The sequence below is a fragment of the Pinus tabuliformis genome, chromosome 9 (genome assembly GCF_031772625.1).
Source record: "Pinus tabuliformis cultivar Carrire ecotype Pingquan chromosome 9, CPIR1, whole genome shotgun sequence".
NCBI classification, from domain to species: Eukaryota; Viridiplantae; Streptophyta; class Pinopsida; order Pinales; family Pinaceae; genus Pinus; species Pinus tabuliformis.
This window is the reverse complement of record NC_142307.1, coordinates 1,352,794,296-1,352,803,429: the sequence shown is the minus strand read 5'-3', so window position 1 is coordinate 1,352,803,429 and position 9,134 is coordinate 1,352,794,296.

The window sequence follows — 9,134 nt, the reverse complement described above, 5'->3', positions numbered from 1 at the left end:
TCACATTCCACCTATGACATTTGGAATTTCACTTACAACATATTTACAATAATACAATTTTCCACATGTACCCATGTGACACAAAATAGGCTAGACGTGGCCTAGCAAGACAAAACACTATGACTCTGAGGTTTGGGGACAGACCAGCTTCGAAACATCCACTTGACACTTCTCATTATATATTGATGCCAATCTTGGTACTATGATGTTATGTCCCCAAAATTCTTGATGTTGTCTTGCTGAAAGCGGACTCTTGCCTCCATGGCATCTGGGCATGTGGTCTTGGAACCTGTGTTTGTCTCATCTTGAAGTCTTCACAACATTGTCCTGAGTGTGGTTGGACCACCAATGTAATTTTGCATGTTGTCTGCGCTCAGCTGTAAGTCATCACTAGTTTCCTCGAGCATCAACTACTCCATGTACCTGTCGACCTCCAGTCAAACTTGGTTCTTGTGCTTAGCTTTGGTGAGGGAACCTCCATCTGTTCACTTTCTTCCTCAGCTGCTGGTTGTTCCAGCTCATCAACCTGTGTTAGCATTTTTTGCACTTTCATTGCGTCTTTCCTTTGTTCCTCTTCATGTTTTTTCTTCTTAGCTCTCGTTCTTACTTCGACTCTTGTTCTTCTTGTTGCGATCTCAGTTATGCTACCTGCAAGTTTTGATTTTCTCTCTTCCTTCACTCTAATGTCTGTGTCATCTACTTTCTTTTGCTTCTGCTGTCAAATTTGATTGCATGAATATTGAATCCCCTTTCTCTCTACAACTTTGTTCTCCCTCTGTTATGTCAACAATTTCCTATTTCCCTAATCCTGTAGTGGATTGTTGCCTTCTGCCACTGCTACTGGTCTTGCTTCCATCTTAGTGTTGACTCATTTTTTTTAAATAGTTGGGCATCTACATATATTGGTAAGTAAATTGGTGCTTTCTCAATTGCTTCCTCAGTACTGCTTTTAGTGGTCGCTCTTGAAACATCTCTCTTTGGTGTCATGGTACAATGATTGCTAGAGAGAAGTGCTTCACAAGTGTGGTACCTATGGGGCAGAAAGGAAACTCATGGAAAGCAAACATTAGCTCCTACAAATCTAACTTTACAGCATGATCAAGCAGCAATCAGGGCATCTAATGAGAGGAAATGCATAGTTTTGACTGACAGGGGTGAGTGACTCATTGTGGAAACTACACACTGCACAGTCCCAATAGTCAATGTGGAAGCTTGATGACTGGAACTGTGCAATACGCAATTCAGTCTGGGACCGAGCCTGGGAGAGACTATGCATTGCACAGTCTCAGTGGCCAAGCTAGGAGACTGACTCATGGAACTGTGTAGTGCGTAGTTTGAGCTAGCCCAAGACAAGATCTATGTAATTCCAAAATCCAAGGCAGAGGTCTTGAGCTCCCAGATTGCGCAGTGCATGCAGTAAGATGTGACATCCGAGCAAGGGGATCCCAGAGTTGTTCATGGGGAGCATGCAAACAAGAATATTTGAATGATTGTGTGATGTTGAGTGCAGATATGACTAAGTGTACAAGTGTACATGTAAAACAAGTGCAACAATGGATCAAACTGAAAGAACACGAAGCATGCGAAGGGAGTCGCTGCAATGGCGACCGTTGGTGCAAAACAGGAAAACTCATGTGACACTTGGGGAAGGAAATGTTTAACTTGAAACGACACTTCTACAATCTAAAACAAGTTAAAACACCAACGGTCGTTCAACAAAACAAGTGAAACAGCACTCTCACAATCTAAACAAGTAGAAGCGACAAAAAAACGGCAGAAGGCGATAAAAGAAAAAATCACCCCGAAAAGCGATGAAAATGATCGGAAGTCTCCTTGATCTCTTAGGGAGGCTAGAGCATGATTATCAAATACATAAGTGAGATCTAGAGGCATCCATTACATATATTTGAGCAAATGGAGTGCATGATGTGTATGCTTGAGATCAAGGACAACAACGACACTTAGCAGAAACTTCTAAATATGGAAATGTGTCACCTTCGGGAAACTAATAATGGATCCCTACTTTCCAGGGATGTTTTTATTGTTAGCTTCTTTCTTTTAAGGAAAACTTCCATGCACTTCACGAGAATATTTCGCAGTTCTGGGAAGGATTAGGCAACTCTCTGGTTCATGCACTGAGCGTTTTCTGAGCACAATATGTTATGCTCAATTTCTGGGTTGAGTGGCTATGGGCTACCTCTCAGGCTCTATGGAATTTCCCAACTGAAGACAAGATGTCAACTGGGTCTGCGCAAATCCTAGAGACGAAGCTCACTATTGGGTTGATCTGCGCAATTATTGAGAGCAGGCCTCATTTTTGGGCTGCACTGTCCAATTCCTGAGAGCAAGATTGGCTACCCTCTAGGACTTTGCAATTTTCCAAGACAGTGCAAGAACCAGATGCAACCAAGTCACAGGGGGTCATCTTTTGGTTAGGCAGCAAAGCAAGTAAGCGAAAACAAGTTGTAAAGTTAAAGGTAAATTCAAATGAAAACACAAGTACTTGAGTAGCACAAGATAAGCTACTAATATTTAAGGAGGGAGGCTCCAAAACGAAGCGAAGGAAAAATTTTGCAGGGTGGTTGTATCCGCTACAAAATTGGAAACACACTGGTAGAACTCCAACTCTCTATATGGACCATGTCTCATGTAAAGCAAGTCTAACTCCTCCAAAAGTATTGTTCGATTCTTTTATCGTCATTGTTTCCTCACTAGCTTGAGTTAAATATATAGTCCATGCCATTCTCTTGATCGATCAACACACATACCAAGCCAAGTCAACTGAGTTGTTTCGATTGGGGATGAGGTGTATATTGATGCACAAGTAATGTAAACTGTCAGAGTTTAATTTTCATCTCTAGTGTTGCTCTGTTGCCAGCAGCCCTGGAGAGTACCTCAGCAGATTCACTTCAGGAACACAAGCATCACTCCGCTGCCCGTGAGCCTGGACAATACTCCAGTAGAGTTACTTGCTTCACCTCTCTACGTAGGAATCCTTTCTCTTATTTCGCCTTTATTTATTATATTTTATTTTATTTTTTTCATTTTTCATTTTTCAGAGAACTGTGCATAGGCACTTATTTATTTCATGAGGCAAAAGAGGGATCCCGACTTATTGAGAGAAGAAGAAGTTTTCCCTTCAGAGAAGTATGTTATATATACCTCTAACATACTTGTTAGGGTTTTCCCCCTCACCTTAATCTACTTGACTAGGTTGACAAGGGTCGAATATAGAAAAATTGATTAGAGTAGGTGGTACTAGTTAAACTGCAAGCATTGTGTTTCACCAAGACTCACTCTGAAAAGAACGTATTATACATCAAGATGTCATTGAATGAAAGAACGCAATATATTCACAAAGAGAGGGAATAGACAGATAGCCAAATGTTGATAGTTGTACAAGTCCTCTTGTGTTTCACCCAGCTTGTCTCAAGAATCCAAACATGGTTTCATGTGAAGCTAATCCTACAGGTGTGTAACAAGAAAACAAAAAAGCAAGCAAAGGGCAGAAGAAAAGAAAGCAAAGTGAGTAAGCAAAGAAAAACATGAAAGTGAAGAAAACAAGAAAGAAAAACTACTCCTACTCTTAAGATAAACACTGCATGGACCTACTCACGTAAAGTGATACTTCCAATGCAGCCACCGGTGCATTGGTTGACCCATGTTGGTGAAGGCATGGTCGAAAAGAAAGATATTCAAGTAGGTAAGGAAGCAGGAAAGATAAAACAATGAAGACCAACACGCTCAAAGTTTAAATGTGTCCACAAAAAAGAAAAAAGTGAAAGCACATGAAAGACACTTTTTGGATGTACCATGGTGTGGCAACACACTGTGTGTAGACAACAAGAATGTGCACTCTTTTGACCTTGGCATACGAGCAAACATGCAGAAATAAGACAGCTTGTGTTTCGTAACATGACTTGCTACATATGGCTCCTCCAATGCATGAGCGATAGGATCATGAGTTTTTGGTGGAGGATGTAAGATGTGCAGATCAGATTGATTCTCAATGTAGATGGGAGAGTGATGAGGAGCCTAGGGTGTTTCAACAAATTTTTGATCGTTAGTGGAACTGACCTCAAGACTACGAGAACCTGACATAACCATCATTTCACGCTGAAGTGCCTCGACATCTAGAGGGGTTTCTACTTCATTGACGGGTACATCATCAAATACCGGTAGCTTGGAAAGATCAATAGCAAGTGAATCGACATCGTGATTGAATGAGTGAGTGAAGAGATCACGAAATCCATGATCAGAAAATTCGAGATGTACATCGACATCATCATGATCTGAAAAAACATACAGAGGGGTTGATGAGAAACAAAAATTTTCACCATCTAAATTTTTGGAAATAAAATATGACAAATTGAGTAGATTCGGAAAGAAATATTTGTCCTCACTGCAATAAAATGATAGATTGACATCCTATGCTTCATATGAATGATTGGAAATAGAAACATATGGGAATGACTTTTCACAAGACAAATTAGAAATGGCAAGATCACATAAGATGTCAAGATAGAGCGAACAAGGTGCAGACAGAAGGAGGTCATCCTTCACTCCAGGTTCTTCTTCAGATTCCCACACATACTCATCAAAAATGATAGTGCAGGTTGGTTTCTCAAAACCAACTTCATCGACAACTTGATCCTCGTGAACATAACATGTAGAGTCCAGAACGGACGAACACAAGTAACGAAAATCCAGAGGATCAACAGAACGAGAGGATGGAGGTTGAGAAAAAAAGTTCACGTGACAACCAACAGGCTTGTAGTCCACATATGTGCAAAAATCCAGAGCAAGTGGGGTGGGAGGAGGTGATGGTTCAACAGATGGGTTTGCAACTTCTCCCACCACGTCCTACGGAGCTAGAATTGTTTGCTAAGGGGTGGACAGTCGGTCACTTGTGACAGCAACCTTGTCTGTCTTAGATTTGAAAGCTCTAACACCGAGGTATGCTAGGAGGGGTTCGAATGATTCTAACTTGTGAGTATTTTCAAATATGTGAAGAAGATACTGAAATTGTTCCTTGAGAAATTTCTAATCAATTTCATCTTCAAGGATTTGAAAAGAGATATTCAAGAAGCACACCCAAAATTACGCAAGAGATTCATCATGTGCTTTCCGTAATTTCATAATTTTTTTGTTGAGAGCTTTGCGGTCATAATGATAGAAAGCATGGATTAAATCTCTAATCATGTGATCATACGAGTGAATGGATGTTGTGGGCAATGTGCGACACCATTGGTCGACATGCCCATCAAGCGTGTAAGCGAACATCCCACATGAAATTTCGTCTAAGGGGACTTTATTCCTGTGAGAGAAGCCTACGAAGGCAACTCCATGCCTTAGCAGGGCTACTCCACCTTCACCGTCGTACTTAATTTGTGACAAGTCATCAATGACATCCTCCAACACTTCGAAATTATGTGCATGAGAAAAACATGTCGGAGTTGACATTGTAATGTAAGTCATGAATGATGTGCAGAGATTCAAAACAGGCTTTGAGGACTCAACTTGTCATCTGGACCTCCTTTTAGTGCCAGAAATGTTGACAGTGTTGGACCCACCAACATTTCAGGGGATCTCCCCAGTAAGAAGTCCCAAGTAGACCTCAAACCGTTTGGAGTAGGAGTCTCAATAGTAGGTAGTAAAGTAGTGCCTTGAATGTGGTAGTGCGCAGAGGTAATTATGATAACTTTTTCGAAAGCAAGTGTGTGACCTTGCAGCGAGTCAAGTGAGAGGCATGGGGATTCTAACACACGGAGGTGAATGAAATATGTCACTTAAAATCTTGTAATAGTACGCACCCTGAAAGGAACACAAGAGCAGGATGACATCACAAGCTAGAAAGCAGAATAGTCCACAAGCCAATGTGATGGGTTAAACCAACAACACGTCTACAACAAGATTCATACAATTGCATACAAAATAGTTCATACACAAATGTGTAAGTTAAATAACAAACATTGCTAAAGCAATGAGAGTAGTCCAACCACAATAAAAACATATGCATGAAAATGTGTTGGCTCTATTATATATTCTTAAGTGAAATTTCCATCCATACATACACCATTGACATCCACTAGCCCCAATAGTGGAACATTACAGTCAACACCGCATGCTCCTCGAAAGAGATGTAATCGCTCTACGATGTGGCGAAGCCAAGACTCATCACAATACTCTCCAAGGCTTCTCTAAGAAATTCCTGGCCAAAATCTTGGCTCCCAAAAGCCTAGACTACGAGTTATGAGGTTCTATATAATCAAAGCGTGGGGTGACCCTTGACATTCCCCTTTTACTCTTGGACTACCCTCATGACTCTTCACATTACATAGTGATTGTTCACATTCCACTAGTGAGACTTGGAATTTCACTAACAATATATTTATAATAATACAATTTTCCACATGTACCCATGTGAGAAAAAATAGCCTAGAGACAGCCTAACAAGACAAAACACTACAAATCTGAGGTCTGGGGAAAGACCAAATCGGCAACATCCACTTGATGCTTCTCGGTCATGTACTGATGCCAAGTTTGGTACTGTGTTGTGATGTCCCCAAACTGCTTCATGTTGTCTTGCTGAAAGAGGACTCTTACCTCCATGGCATCTGGGCATGTGGTCTTGGAACCTGTGTTTGTCTTATCCTGAAGCATGTGTAGCATTTTCCTTAGTGTGGTTGGACCACCAATGTACTTCTGCATGTTTTCTTTGCTCAAATGCAAGTCATCACTAGTGGCATCGCTCATCAAATGCTCCATGTACCTATTAACCTCCAACTGGACTTGATTCTTGTGCTTAGCTTTGGTGATGGAACCTACATCTATTCACTCTCTTAACAATATATTTATAATAATACAATTTTCCACATGTACCCATGTGAGAAAAAATAGCCTAGAGACAGCCTAACAAGACAAAACACTACAACTCTAAGGTTTGGGGAAAGACCAAATCGGCAACATCCACTTGATGCTTCTCGGTCATGTACTGATGCCAAGCTTGGTACTGTGTTGTGATGTCCCCAAACTGCTTGATGTTGTCTTGCTGAAAGCGGACTCTTGCCTCCATGGCATCTGGGCATGTGGTCTTGGAACCTGTGTTTGTCTTATCCTGAAGCATGTGTAGCATTTTCCTTAGTGTGGTTGGACCACCAATGTACTTCTGCATGTTTTCTTTGCTCAAATGCAAGTCATCACTAGTGGCATCGCTCATCAAATGCTCCATGTACCTATTAACCTCCAACTGGACTTGATTCTTGTGCTTAGCTTTGGTGATTGAACCTACATCTATTCACTCTCTTCCTCAGCTACTGGTTGTTCCAGCTCATCAACCTGTTTTAGCATTTTTTTCTCTGTCATTGCACCTTTCATTTATTCTTCTTCCTGTTTCTTCTTCTCAACTCTTGTTCTTCCTTCGACTCTTGTTCAGCTTGCTGCGATCTCATTTATGCTACCTACAAGTTCTTCTTTTCTCTCTTCCTTTGCTCTATTGTTTATGTCCTCTGCTTCCTTTTGCTTATGTTTTCAAAGTTTCCTACATGAAGATTGAATCCACTTTTGCTCTGCATCTTTGTTCTCCCTCTATTATGTCTGCAATTTCCCCTTTCCTTAATCTTGAACTAGATTGTTTCCTTCTGTCACAGCTATTGGTCTTGCTGCCATATTAGTGTTGACTCATTTTCTATAAACAATTGTGCATCTACATATATTGGCAAGTAAACTGGCACATGCTCAACTGCTTCCCCAGTACTGCTTTCAGTGATCACTCTTAAAACATCTCTCTTTGGTGCCATGATACAATGATTGCTGGAGAGAAGCGCTTCACGAGTGTGGTACTTGTGGGGCAGAAAGGACACTCATGGCACGCAAACATTAGCCTTACAAATATAAATTTATAGCATGATCAAGCAACAACCAGGGCATTTAATGAGACGAAATGCGCAATTTCACTGACATGGGTGACTGACTGACTGTGGGAACTGTGCACTATGCAGTCCCAATAGTCAGTGTGGAAGCTTGATTACTGGAACTGCGCAATGCGCAGTTCGGTCTGGGATAGAGCCTGGGAGATACTACGCATTACACAGTCTTAGTGGCCAAGTTGGGATGCTAGCTCCTACAACTGCGTAGTGCGCAATTGGAGCCAACCGAAGACAGGCACTACGTAATTCCAGAAGCCAAGGAAGAGGCCTTGAGCTCCCAGATTGCATAGTGCATGCAGTGAGATTTGAGATTTGAGCAAGGGAAACCCAGACCTATTCATGGGGAGCGTGCAAACAAGAAGATCTAAAGGATGGTGTGATGTTGAGTGAAAATCTGACTAAGTGTACATGTAAAACAAGTGCAACAATGGATCAAACTGAAGGAACACAAAGCATGTGAAGGGAGTCACTGCAATGGTGACCATTGATGAAAAACATGAAAACTCATGCGACACTTGGGAAAGGAAATGTATAACTTGAGAAAACAATTCTACAAGCTAAAACAAGTTAAAATGCTAGCTGTCATTCAACAAAATGAGTGAAACAGCACTCTCACAAGCTAAATAAGCAAAAGCGACAGAAAAAGTGGCATAAGGTGATAAAAGAAAAACTCACCCTAAAAAGTGATGACAATGCTCTTAAGGCTTCTTGATCTCCTAGGGAGGCTAGATCTTGATGATCGAATACATAAGTGAGCTTTAGAGGCATCCATTACATAGATTTATGAAAATGGAGTTCATGACGTGTATGCTTAAGATCAAGGACAACAGCGACAATTGGAAGAAACTTCTAAAGATGGCAATGTGTCACCTTCATGAAACTAATAATGGATCCCTACTTCCCAAGGATGGTTTTCCTCTTAGCTTCTTGATTTTCAGGAAAACTACCATGCATTGCCCGGAAAGATTATGCAGTTATGGGAAGGACCGGGAAACTCTCTAGTTCATGCATTAAGCAGTTTCTGAGCACAGTATGTTTTGCGCAATTTCTGGGTTGAGTGGCTCTGGGATGCCTCTCAAGCTATGTTCAATTTCCCAGCTGAAGACAAGCTTTTAGCTGGGTCTTCGCAATTATGGAGTCGAAGCTCACTACTAGGTTGATCTACACAATTCTTGAGAGAAATGCTCACTACTGGGGTGCACTGCG